Source organism: Cervus canadensis, chromosome 16 (genome assembly GCF_019320065.1).
Source record: "Cervus canadensis isolate Bull #8, Minnesota chromosome 16, ASM1932006v1, whole genome shotgun sequence".
Taxonomy (NCBI): Eukaryota; Metazoa; Chordata; class Mammalia; order Artiodactyla; family Cervidae; genus Cervus; species Cervus canadensis.
Genome location: NC_057401.1, coordinates 35,883,705 through 35,897,501, shown reverse-complemented (window position 1 = coordinate 35,897,501; position 13,797 = coordinate 35,883,705). Strand labels below are relative to the sequence as shown.

General features: G+C 39.8%; 1 long non-coding RNA gene across 2 annotated transcripts in view; it reads right to left on the bottom strand.

Moving 5' to 3' along the window:
- The window catches only part of LOC122454214, a 47,945-nt gene that overhangs the window by 33,246 nt on the left and 902 nt on the right, over positions 1 to 13,797 (bottom strand). The gene's annotated exons all lie outside the window — the stretch shown is intronic.

Genomic DNA, 13,797 nt, shown 5'->3' with positions numbered 1-13,797 from the left:
ACAGTATGAAGCAGAATAATAGAGATTCCATTAGATATAACTTCAGCCTTTGTAATAGTGTTTGGTGTACTAGCATGTATAATGTTAAGCAAAATAAACTGAATGATTTAATTTTTAGTTATTCCATTCCATTTGTTATGAATCTTTCTGCTCTGTCTCCATGCACACCCATGCACTCCCTTGGCATGTTCATGCAGAGCTGGAGCTCTTAATTCTGTGTGACAAATATGGAATGCCGGCTTTCCATCTCTCTTGAATGCCATTGCCACCTGGCCATCTGCATTTGGAGATCTAAGAGGATCCAAAAAAGAGCTCTTCCATTCCCTACACCTAACCAAAAGCTTCAGCTTTCCACCCCATTTCAGTTAAACTCTATTTATGCAGTTATTCAAGCCTAAAACTTTAGTTCCATCCTTACTACTCTCTTACATTCATACCCTTCATTCAAAGATCATCAAAGACTGACAGTTCTTCTTTCAAAAGATATCCACTGCTCATCATCTCTCTGGTTAGTCACCTTAATCCAAGCTACCATCATCTTTCCTTGAGGCTTTTCCAGTAGTCTCTCACCCTGTTAACCATTCTTCATGCAGCAGCCAGAGTTTGATTTTTTTGTCTGTACCAGAACCCTAGCTCCCCATCCAAGGATGGAACAGAGGTCTCCCACAGTGGAAGTACAGAGTCCTAACAACTGGACCACTAAGAAAGTCCTAGAGTTGATTTTTAAAAAGACCACTTCACCCCTCTGTGTTAAGCTAAGCCCTACAATGGCTTCCTAGCTCTCTCAGTGAGATCCAGAGCCCCTTGCTGAAGCCATGCGCATTTCTTTGTTGAGGCTCTATCTCCCACTAGAATGTAAACTCCAGGCACATCCAGACCTCCTTTCCTTTCTTCACCACTCTATCCACACCACCTAAACAGTGCCATACATGGAGTAGGGACTCAACAGAAATTTGTTGCATAAAGAGCAAATAAACTTGGAGTTTGGGGTTAGCAGATGCAAACCAATACATAAAGAAAGGATAAACAACAAGGTCCCACGTTATAGCACAGGGAATTCATTCAATATCCTGTGGTAAGTCATAATGCAAAAAAAAATTTTAAGAATATGTACATATACATAACTAAATCACCTTGCTGAACAGCAAAAAATAGCACATGTAAATCCACTATGCTTCTATTTTTAAAAAAGTAAATAAGCTGTTGGTTGTGGATAGAGCAAAGTTTGGGGGCGCAAAGGTCTATAGAAGGGCAGCACTTACATTTTCCTTTATAATTTTTACTCTTTTGTAAAGAAAAAGCATTTTGAAGACTTAATCCTCAAAAATTTTAGAGGGGAAAAATTTATGTAAACATGTTAGCAAGTCTAAGCTTTCCATAGGATTGAAGGAGTGCTAGAATAAGACAGAGAAATCTACAGAGGTGGGGATCTACCAGAAATCTACTGGTGGAGCTGAGGAAGCTGAACAAGTCACATCGGCCTTTTAGGAAAAATGTCAGAGAGGAGTCTTCCTCTGGTTCACAATGACTTCTTAATGAGAATCAAAACCCCAGCTTCCACCATAGCCAGTTTCTACCCTTTTGAAGATTATCTGTGCCCTTGTCCACTCTCTTGTCTTATTTGTTCTTTTCCTTTTTCTCACCCTAATCACATCTATTTTTTTCTTTTATTTAAATCTGATGGTATGAAGATATAATTGGTTATAAAAAGGAGAACTTATTGTGAGGTGAACAGCACAGCAAGCATGATGGATGATACAGTTCTTGAGAGTGAGAGGAGTTTTCCTCAACAGAATAAAATTTCTTAACACCAAGTTACAGTCTGTTGGAAAAGACCATGATGCTGGGAAAGGTTGAGGGCAGGAAGAGAAGGGGACAACAGAGAATAAGATGGTTGGATGGCATCACTGCAGCAACAGACGTGAGTTTGAGCAAACCCTGGGAAATGGTGAAGGACAGGGAAGCCTGGTGTGCTGCAGCCCGTGGAGTCGCAAATAGCTGAACACCATTGAGCAACTGAACAACAATCTTATCCAGAAGACCCAAGAAAACAGTTCTAAAAAGCCAGCAAAGAAACAATAAATTCCCTGTGATAAGAAGTTGAGAAAGCCAGATATTTCAAGTGGGTAAAAAGAATGCCAGAGGCATAGCTTCAGGATAAATGACGAGTTTGGGATTAACAAATATACCCTACCATATATGAAATTAATAAAATACAAGGATTTATTTGTTCTGTACAGCACCAGGGCTTCCCTGGTGGCCCAGACGGTAAAGAATCTGCCTGCAATGCAGGAGACCTGGATTTGATCCCTGCATCAGGAAGATCCCCTGGAGAAGAGAATGGCAACCCACTCCAGCATTCTTGCCTGGATAATTCCATGGACAGAGGAGCCTGGCAGGCTACAGTCTGTAGGGTCACAAAGAGGCAGACACGACTAAGTGACTAACACATTTACATTTACATAACACAGGGAACTATAGTCAATATTGTCACAGTCTGTGTGAGAGTTGGAAAAGAATTTTGAGACATGAGGCACAATAAAAGGAGAATAAAGTTTACTAGAGTGAGAGATGCTGTTAGAATAGCAGGGTGACTCAAGGGTGAGCCGAACGCTTTCCCAGGCTTGCAGCCTATTTTTATAGCCTCGAGACAGAGAAAATTCCTACTGGAATGGTGGCATTATGTGATTGGTTAGGATGCTATAGGGTGGATAGTAGGGTGGGTATTTTACATCACATGGGGTCATGGAACTGGCTGGTTTAGATCCAGAAGCTCATGGCAACAGTTGCTATGAGGCTTGGTCAGTTCCAGAGATTTTTATCCTGTGGAACAGGGTTCCACATCTGTGACCTTGGTGTAGAGCTCCACAAATATAGTAACCTATAACAAAAAAATTATTTTAATGAATATATATGTATTCATATATATTTACATATATGAATTTACATATATAGATACATATATGTGTATTCATATATATTTACATATATGAATTTACATATATAGATACATATATGTGTATTCATATATATTTTAATCGAATATATATGTATATATATGTATTATGTATATGTATATAGACATGTATATCGATATATAACCAAATCACTTTATTTACATATATTTGCATATATGAATTTACATATATAGCTACATATATATGCATTCATATATATTTTAATTGAATATATATGTATATATATGTATATAGACATGTATATCGATATATAACCAAATCACTTTGCTATATAACACAATATTATAAATCAACTATACTTCAATTTAAAAAAAAAAGAATAAAGCAAAGTATCCAAGGTCTTTCTACCTTCCTACTCTCTACTTGTCTAAATGCAGTATGCTTGAGACTTCTCTCATGGTCCAGTGGCTAAGAATTTGCTCTCTTAATGCAGGGGACCCAGGTTCCATCCCTGGCCAGAGAACTAAATCCTGCATGCCACAACTAAGACCTGGCACAGTAAAAAAAATTAAAAATGAAACACAGTATACTCGACCTCTTCTGTCTTGTCTTTCACTTGTGCCACATTTTAACAGCTTCTCTGGAGTCCATGCAGTGTCTTTGCTCTTTGGTTTTGCCACCTGAAAGATTCTCCCGGGCTATTCCTGTGTGTGTGTGTGTGTGTGTGTGTGTTAGGCCCTCAGTCCTGTCCGACTGTTTGCGACCCCATTGACCGTAGCCCACCAGGCTCCTCTGTCCGTGGAATTTTCCAGGCAAGAATACTGAAGTGGGTTGCCATTCCCTTCTCCAGGGGATCTTCCTAACTCTATTAAAAAAAACTTCATCTGTAGAATTCCTTCTGAAATATTGCCTCTTCCATGCAACCCACCATTCTCCCCGCGCCCCCCCGAAACTGGAATTAATCTCTCTCCTGTCTGTCTAGAGAGTTTAATTTTTCAATCTCATCAGGCCTTATATTGTCATCTATCTCACTGTGCATATGTTCTCCGTATGATATTGTAAGATCCTTGAGGACTGCAACCATTTTGTCCTTCTCTGTGTACTCTGACTTCCCTTCAGTGTCTTCAGACCTGTGGGAATTTGTAGAATTCAGAAGGCAGTATTTTCATCAAGAGTGTTCTTTCTCAAAGCAAAATTGTGTGGCATTCAAAGGCCTGAGCTTTAAAAGCAAGTGGCTGCGGTAGAATCTCAGTCCAACCACTTAACCAGCTTGTGATCTTGGCTGGGTGCTCATTCTCTCAGAACCTCAATTCCTTCATTGGGAAAGTGGGAATAATAAAATTTAGTAACAATAGGGTTGTTGTGACAAGTAAATGAGGCAAATGTAAAGCACTTGGCACAGGGCCTGGCACACAGAAAAGATTTAATAAATGGTAGCTGTTTTATTATTATTACTATTACCATTGCATTAAACCTCTATGAGGAGACCAAAATCGTCTCAACACATGCTAATCTATTTAAATAAATTGAGAGAGAATGGACTGGAGAGCTTGCTAGTGCTGCCAAGTCTAAGAACACCTCTATAAAGAGTACTCACTTTGTAACAGTCTTGTCCAACCGAAAGACAACGCAAGTCATGTATGTAATTTTAAGTTTTCTATTAGCTACATGAAAATAAGCTAAAAGAAACAGGTGAAATTCTTAAACATATTTTTAATATATTTTCTTTAACTTGATGATGGTGAAAGAGGAGAGTGAAAAAGTTGGCTTAAAACGCAACAATCAAAAAACAAAAGAGCCGGGCCTGGTGCACTGGGAAGACCCAGAGGGATGGGGTGGGGAGGGAGGTGGGAGGGGGGATCAGGATGGGGAATACGTGTAAATCCATGGCTGATTCATGTCAATGTATGGCAAAAACCACTACAATATTATAAAGTAAAATTGCATTTCGGATCTAAAAAAATAAATAAAATAAATGTAAGGCACAGACTAGTACTAATAATTTGTAATAAAGAACATTATAAACTGAAAAAAAAAAAAACAAAGAGCACAGCATCCAGTTCCATCACTTCATGGAAAATAAATAGGGGGAAAAAATGGAAGTAGAGGCAGATTTTGTTTTCCTGGGCTCCAAAATTACTGCAGATGAAGACTACAGCCATGAAATTAAAAGACGCTTGCTCCTTGGAAGAAAAGCTGTGACAAACCTAGACGGCATACTAAAAAGCAGAGATGTCACTTTGCCAGCAAAGGTCTGTATAGTCAAGGCTATGGTTTTTCCAGTAGTCATGTACAGATATGAGACTTGGACCACAAAGAAGGCTGAGTGCCATAGAATTGATGTTTTTGAATTGTGGTACTGGAGGAGACTCTTGAGAGTCCCTTTGACTGCAAGGAGAGCAAACCAGTCAATCCTAAAGGAAATCAACCCTACATTTTCATTGGAAGAACTGATGCTGAAGCTGAAGCTCTAATACTTTGGCCACCTGATGTAAAGAGTCGACTCACAGGAAAAGACACTAATGCTGGAAAAGAATGACAGTAGGAGGAGAAGGGGGTGGCAGAGAATGGGACGGTGCGATGGTATCACCAACTCAATGGATATGGATTTGAGCAAACTGGAAGATAGTGAAGGATAGGGAAGCCTGTTGTGCTGCAGTCCATGGGGTCACAAAGAGTCAGACACGACTTAGTGACTAAACAACAACTTAACCCAATATTTAAAATATTATCATTACTAACATGTAATTAATATGAATAACTATTAATGGTATACTTAACATTTTTTGGATTAAATTTTCAAAATTGGTATATACTTCACACTTAGCCAGTAGTTCAGATGCTAAACAGCCTGCCCACAATGCGGGAGACCCAGGTTTGATCCCAGGATCGGGAAGATCCCCTGGAGAAAGAAATGGCAGCACATTCCAGTATTCCTGCCTGGAAAATCCCATGGATGGAGGCGCCTGGCAGGCTACAGTCCATGGGGCTGTGAAGAGTCAGACACGATTAGCAACTAACACTTTTCACTTTCACACTTACAGCTCATCTCAATTTGTGCTAGCCACATTAAAGCACTCCATAGCAACTTGTGACTGGTGGCAACCATAATGGACAATATAGCTTTCTAACACGGGACCTGAAAATATCTCCCTCATAAGTGAGTCAAACCATATTAGGCTTTCACTGTATGTTTCTCTGAAAATGATCGTTGGGAGTGTGAACACCAGGTCCAGGTGCTGACTTTGATGTCAACTTCATTGACTTTGGGCAAACCATTAATTTGGCATTTCCTGCATCTATCCTGGTACATTTTTATGGTCACATGGCCATAAAAATTATGATCCGTTACTCAGTCCAGCCTGTCTCATCACCATCCACCATGCCTTCCCATCCCCTGACCACAGGCCTGGGCCTGAGATCTGCAAAACATACTCCCAGACATCTTCCCGATGGCTGAATTTACTACAACAAGCCATGCCTCTGTAAGATTTATTAATTGAGGCATCACTAAAAATGTGGAGTCCTTAGAGTTTAAGGCTTTTGTCTTTTCCTGTGATGTTATTCTATCCTATTAGAGTCCTTTTCTTAGAATTTGAGTACTTTGAGTTACCTGATACAGTCGTTTCCATATCTTGCCCTGGGAACCCACTCAGGGTTAACTTGCTAGTGGTGGGGAGAAGGGAGGGGATGCCAGAAGGAGGGCAAATCCAGAGGCTCTGGGCATCCCACCTCCACATTAGGCTTATCCCTGATGTGTGATATTACTGTTTGTTCCATCATGAGATTTTATTTGAACGAGTGAAAGTCGCTCAGTCATGTCCAGCTCTTTATGACCCCATGGACTGTAGCCAGCCAGGCTCTTCTGCCCATGGGATTTCCCAGGCAAGAATACTGGAGTGGGTTCCCATATCCTACTCCAGGTTATCTTCCTGACCCAGGAATCAAACTCAGGAAACTGATAACAAAGTGTTTATCAAATGACAAAAATAATACAATTTAGAAATAAGTCTGATGTCCTTTATTCAAGTGAAAACAATCCAGGGACTCGGGGAGCACAGTGCATCATAAGCAGTGGAGCACCCTTCCCAAGGGATTTTGGGCAAAAGTGAATTTGTAGCGCTTTAGAAGAGGCCTCGCTGAAACAGGGCCAATTGGCCCGAGGTCCTTATAAGGCTGGTAGGTCCTATTCTCTGGTAAAGTAAGCTAAGGCTCTGCAGATGGTACTAGTGTTAAAGAACCCACCTGCCAATGCAGGAGACGTTTGGGTTCGATCCTTGGGTCGGGAATATCCCCTGGAGAAAGACATGTCAACCCACTCCAGTAATCTTGCCTGGGAGAATCCCATGGACAGAGGAGCCTGGCAGGCTATGGTTTGCAAAGAATTGAACACGAATGCAGTGACTTAGCACACAAGCTAGCTAAAGCTGAGTTGGAGATTTGGAGTTGATGTGTTAGGTTTCCTTGACAATGTAGGCTGACTTGGGTTTTAATGTGTGACGTGGGCCCATACATGAATTAACTTTATCAGGTTAAAAAAAAAGTCTGAAACCTAGTTTTTGTCTTACCTTTAGTTTAGTCCCAGGATTTGCCCAAACTTCCACAACCTGACCCCAGCCTCAGTGTATGTTTCTCTAAGACTAAATTATCTCCCCAAGTTTTACCTGTTGGTTGTTTTTTTTTTTTTTTTTAATATTTATGTCTTTAGGCTGTCCTGGGTCTTAGTTGTGGCATGCAGGATCTTCTCAGTTGCAGCACGCAGGATATTTATTTGCAAGATGCCAACTCTTAGTTATGGCATGTGGGATCTAATTCCCCCACCAGCAATTCAACCTGGGCTCCCTGCATTGGGAGTAGGAAGCCTTAGCCACTGGACCACCAGGGAAGTCCCAGTATTAAGAGATTTTTGAAGAACTTACTGGAACTCACGCAACTGTGATAGAAATGACCTTTAATAACTGAGGTCTATCGACAAGAGTGAACAGGTCATCCTGTGAGTGTCATTTCATTTTGGCAGGTGTGGTCCTATGTGAGAAAAGAGCAGGGTGAGTGGGGAGGCTTGGTTTTTGCCACCTCTGTGACCCAAAGTGAACTGCCTCACAAGGCCACAGCAATCCCCCTGCCCAGCCCAGGAAAATGGGACTGGTAGCGTTCTAAAGGTTTCTTCTTTGGTCTTTCAATTTAGAATCAGCCCACAGACGTGACATTAGCAGAAGATGGACTTCAACTTCTGAGCACAGCACAAATCTTGACTGTACATTTTAAAGCATGAATAACTTTATTCTGACCTTACCCCAAATTACTCTCGCAGCATCCGATGACCAAAAATTATTTCAGCCGCTAAGAATGATTTGTGTGCAAGACCCAGACAGTTTCCACCATTCACCCTGTTTTCTCAACTCAAAGCTGCATTTTCTCTTGCTTAAAAAATTTGCATATTTTCTCAGTGCCTGTTTCTGACTCACAATAAACAATGCCCAGACCTCCTGCCAAAAAAATGTCCAAATGCGAAATAGTTGCTATAATAGTCGTTTTTGTGATGGCAACTTTGAGATGTGTGCTTTTAAATTATAATTACTTTTTTCCTTACAAAAGATGTGTATCTGTCTTGATTGCTGTAATTATGATTCTATACTAGCAAACACTTATAAAAGATTCATGTCATTGCTGTGCTTCATAAAACCCATGCCCTTCAATAAGCTTCCTTTGGTGACTGTTTATATGTTTGTGTTTAATTTGTGGCAGAGAAATCTAATGAGAAGCCATTAATCACTGAGTGCATATAAAAATTTGTGTCCTTAACTAAATAGACCGAAGTGAATGGGGCAAGCCTATTACTGGCATGACAAGATTTAGAATCATAGAACATTGAAAGGGAAAGCTACTTGAGCAAAGTAACATAGTCTAACCTCATTTGGGGCTTCCCTGGTGGCTCAGTCTGTAAAGAATCTGCCTGCAATGCTGGAGATGAGGGTTTGATCCCTGGGTTGGGAAGATCCCCTGGAGAAGGGAATTCAACCTCCTCCAGTACTCTTGCCTGGGAAATCCAATGGGCAGAGGAGCCTGGCAGGCTACAGTCCATGGGGTTGTAAGAGTTGGACATGAGTTAGTGAGTAAACCACCACCAATCTCATTTTATAGATGACATGCAAATTTGGAAGGGGAGGAATTTGTGGTTTAGTGATTAAAAAATTTGATGGGAGCAGGAATGGGACATCTAAATTCTAAATCTGGACCTGGTACTAAGGAGTCCTGGCACAAGCTGACTTGACTTCCTCATTCGTCCTTCTTCTCAAAGATGAGGCCTAGAATCCGTGCATTGATGAGGGGCTCCCCTGAGGGAGAGAGGAGGGGGCACTGAAATAGGTTCTGACCCCCATCTCCTATCCATTCCATTAGAGCAGCTCCACTTGGATTTATTTATTTATTTATTTATTTTTGGCCATGTCACCCGACCCCAGCAGTGAAGGGTCGAGTTCTAACCACTGGACTGCCAGGGAATTCCTTCTCCTCCTTTTAAAGTTTGATATTTACTGAGATTCTTTCTTCAAGTTTTAGCACTGGAGATGGATTGATATAATTTTTCACATTTGTGGCTGTGATGTGTCCATTTATTCATGTAATAACTCCTACTTAACCAAGCAACCTTCTGTCCTAGTGACTGGGTGTCCAGTAGCTGTAAAGACCGACTCTGTTCTCAAAAAGCCTGCAGTCTAGAAAGAGAGAGTTACAGAACAGGGTGGCAATCACTCTGGAAATTTCAACCCCAGGAGTCTTGGGAGCATATAGAAGGGGCAGTCCACCCTATCAAGATTTGAGGAGGAAGAGAAGGAAGAGGAGAAGTTTAGGGTTGACTTTCCAGAAGAAATAACAGATGGTGGGCATTCCTTTTAATGTTCTTTACTTTCTTTTCTCTTTGTCTTAATAAAAGCTACTGAGGACTTCTTTTGGAAAAGGATGAAAAACCAAACTTCCGAGAACTGTTAAGAGCTCTTGTCAGTCACTGACTGTAATCCTGGGCAAATTGCTTAATCCCTATGAAACTCCATGTCAACATCTGGAGATACAGGGCCAGTAATGATAGAATGTTCCACAAAGCACTATCACAAAGATCGAATTAGATAATGTTTGTAAAAGTGTTTACAAAACTATAAAGCCCTGTAAAAATGTGGACTATCATTATTGCTAACACTCTGTGGAAAGCTTTAATTCCCACTGACCTACCCGATCTTTCCCAATTACACCAAGATTCTGGTCCTGTGGAGGTTTGGCGCACTTTGAACAACTGGGAAAAGAGCCATTTCACAATATGAGTCATAATTAATAGCAATAAGGCTTGTGAAATCTTCATTAAAAAGCAGACCCTCTTTAGTTTTAGAATGAAGAGAATGTGTTACATTTCTGTAAACCATCATTGTGTCCAACTCTTAGCTAACTTGGGATAAAATGGTTGGTATAATTTCTTACCACCTGCAGATTTGTTGAGGGGGAGTCCTGTTCTTTTTCTCTCTTATAGTGGGATTCCCTAGGCTTCTGCCCTTGCTCAGACCGCTTCTTAAACCTCTTCAGGGGTCAAACATTAAAATGTTCTAGAGAAACCCACTAGTAACTAAAAGGAGTGAAGTGGGTGGGTCCAGAGATATGGAAAGGAATTACCTCTGGGGAAGGTGGTCTCAGTTTAATTCCAGCTTATCTGTTGAACCTCCATACCTTGAAGTTGTCTGTACTGTTCAGTGTAATCTTTTTTTATCTTTAAATGTGAGTGCAAATCATTCCAGTTTGTAAAGGTTCCTCTGTCCCCTTGGCTTCCTTACTGAAGTATTGTTCCCTTAAAAGGTTTGCATCAATCTAAAACTAAAATCACTCCAATGTTTAAATCCTGTGACTCCCTCTTGCTTAGGAGTAGAGTTCAAGGTTTTTTAATTTAGTGTTCTGGCTCCTCTGTAAGTTACCCTGAAGAAGGGCATGGCAACCCACTCCAGTATCCTTGCCTGGAGAATCCCATGGACATAGGAGACTGGTGGGCTACAGTCCATGAGATCACAAAGAGTCGGACACCACTGAACCGACTTAACACAGCACACACAGAATAAGAATAATGTTGAGCTAGGCATAGATTCTCCAAGAGTCTCTGAGTCTCAGAGGAAGTCCTGGTAAATAGGCTGCAGGACAGGGTTCCCATAACTTTCTTTGGGCCGCTCCCACTGCCCACTGAATAATAATTACAGATGTGTTTGTGGGCTCCTAGAGAAAAGGGGCTGGTTTTTGGAACACAGCACTTGTTCAAGGTTTGTTGAATGAGTGACTATGGTAAAGGTTACTTATAGTTGTTCAACTCTTTGCAACCCTATGGACACTTTCCTGCCAGGCTCCCGTGTCCATGGAATTCTCCAGGCAAGAATACTGGAGTGCATAACCTTTCCTTTCTCCAGGGGATCTTCCTGATCCAGGGATCAAACTCAGGTCTCCTGCATTGCAGGCAGATTCTTCACCTTCTGAGCTACCAGGGAAGCCTAGGTGCCCACTAAAATTGGGATTTTCAGGCTTCACATAGGTTCAACATAAACCAATCTGTTAAAAACCTAACCAGAATTCACCACCAACATTTTGTTGTTTTGCTTTTTACATTCGGGCTTAAAAGGAAAAAAAAATTAAGACAAAATGAGAGACCATCTACCACAAGTACTATTTCTGTGCCTCCTACCTCTAGTACTTCCACTGGAGTTAAATCAAGTCCCCTTCATTGTCCTAATATTCTACAATTTCCAAATTGTAAAAGGAAAATTGACATTCCTTATGCTAATCCTAAACTGTCAACTGTTTGAACAAGGATGGGCAAAATCTCCAATGAAATTACAAATTAAAGTGAAAAATATTCAACAAAAGTTAAAAGGGTTTCTAATCACATTCTTCCTCAAATTCCAGAATCCCCTTATCTTGAATGCTGAAATTTGATGATTCTGTACTATGTTACAAAACTTACTAATACCTCATACTTCAAACTAATGGAAATTCAAGGATAGGTTGGATATGGTTGTTTGTTGTTACTGTGACATTTCCTCTCACCTCCCACCAGCCCAATGAATTCACCTACAACATACTTTATAATAGCATGTTCAAAGAAAATTCTTGAAAGTTTTCAAAAGAAATAGCATTTGTCACATCTTTTTTTTTTAACTCTGTAATAGAAAAATTATGATTTCCTAGCCCTGTGTCTCCTACCCACAGTAGCATTAAATAATATACATATAGAGACTTGTTCATAATTTCTTGCTGTTTGGCTTATTTAGTATTTCTATAAAGGAAAAAATGTTTGAAGGCTCAAGGGTCTTGTTTATAAAATAGAGGAAAAGGAAGAAATATGTGTTGAGTAAACCCAAGTTGTCCCAAGGGCATTATTGCTATAGCTTTCCAAAAGAGAAAGTGGTACTTAAAAGTAGTAATTCCTAATATTTCCCCCAGACTACACCCTTGTAATTCAGATGAACTCTGAACTGAGACTCTTTGCATCTCATTTTCTCTTTAGGTTTTTATTATAGAAAACAAAACTTTCAGTGGTGAATTACTTCCCTTCTCTGGGGTTCACCAGACTCTTATAATGTCTGCGCTAACTAAATTAATGAAATGGTTTTTAACCAAGATTCGGGGATTAGAAAAAAGGAATAAAGAGAGGGCACTAGAGCCTTCTCATCTCTATACTAACCAAAGTATGGTTTTCTAATCCCTTTTCTTGTCCCCCTACTCCAAAACAACCAGAAATAAAAGACGGAAATGCCACTTGGCTTGAAATTCCATTTAAAATTATATAAAGATTTCTCTTTTAAGTTCTCTTGAAATACAAGATATTTCCACAAGAAATGTGGACAAGTTAGTCTTAAATCCATGACTCACAGAGGACTTAGTGTAGTAAATAAATACTTTAAAATGTAGTCAAGGCATTGAGAAATGGCGCCTAGGCCAGAAGTGCCAACATAAAAAGCGATTTTGTTTGTCGCCGAGTGTTATTATGTCACTCATTCATAGGAGTTAAATTTAATATTTACTGTGTATCAGGTATAAAACCCATTCTTGCTTTCAAAGAACTTACAATTTAGTTGGGAAGCCAGAAATTTTAACAGGATTTTTTAAAAGAAAAGAGCGGTAGGAGACTTGTAATTAAATGTTAAACTATGTGATACAGATGCTAAGTGACCTAGGAGATAAAAGAAAGAGAAAGACTGCTGAGGGTTGGGACTGCCAAGAGCATATATTTTCAATAAACCCTTAGAATGATGCAATTTTAAAAGTTGTTGTAATTGCTGCTAATTTATACTTTTAGCATTTACATGATTCACCATTGCTTTCCAACCAGGAGATGTTCAAAAAAGTATAAACATGCAACAGTTGAGACTTGGCAGGAGACATATCTTCAGAATCTCCCTGGATTTGCTAATGAAAGAAAAAGACATACTTTCTTGTTGGAAAACAGACCTAAGAATTAAGCGGATTTTGTATGGGGAATATGAGATTTAATAAACAGGAATACAGAACTCTGGCTGTAATTTTTGGTATGAGCTTTGTTTCTATCAAATGTTTTTCTTCATGCTAAACAATTTGGAGTTGAGTCAGGCTCAAAAATTTTTTTTAATTTTTAAAAATCTATTTTCTTTCTTAAGAAAGGTGGACTAGAAGTGCGAGTTACAGTCTCAAGGAAATGAGAAATTTCTAATTCCTAAAAAATGATGGGGCAGGTGGGGGTGTAGAGGACATTTAGCATCCTTTAAAATTGAGGCATCTGTCTATACAGTAAACTTATCTTTTGCAATTACGAAACTTCAAGTGTGCGTTTATACTCTTGGTCTTAAAATGCTTTTTACTTTAGTAGCCTAGCAAAGATCTT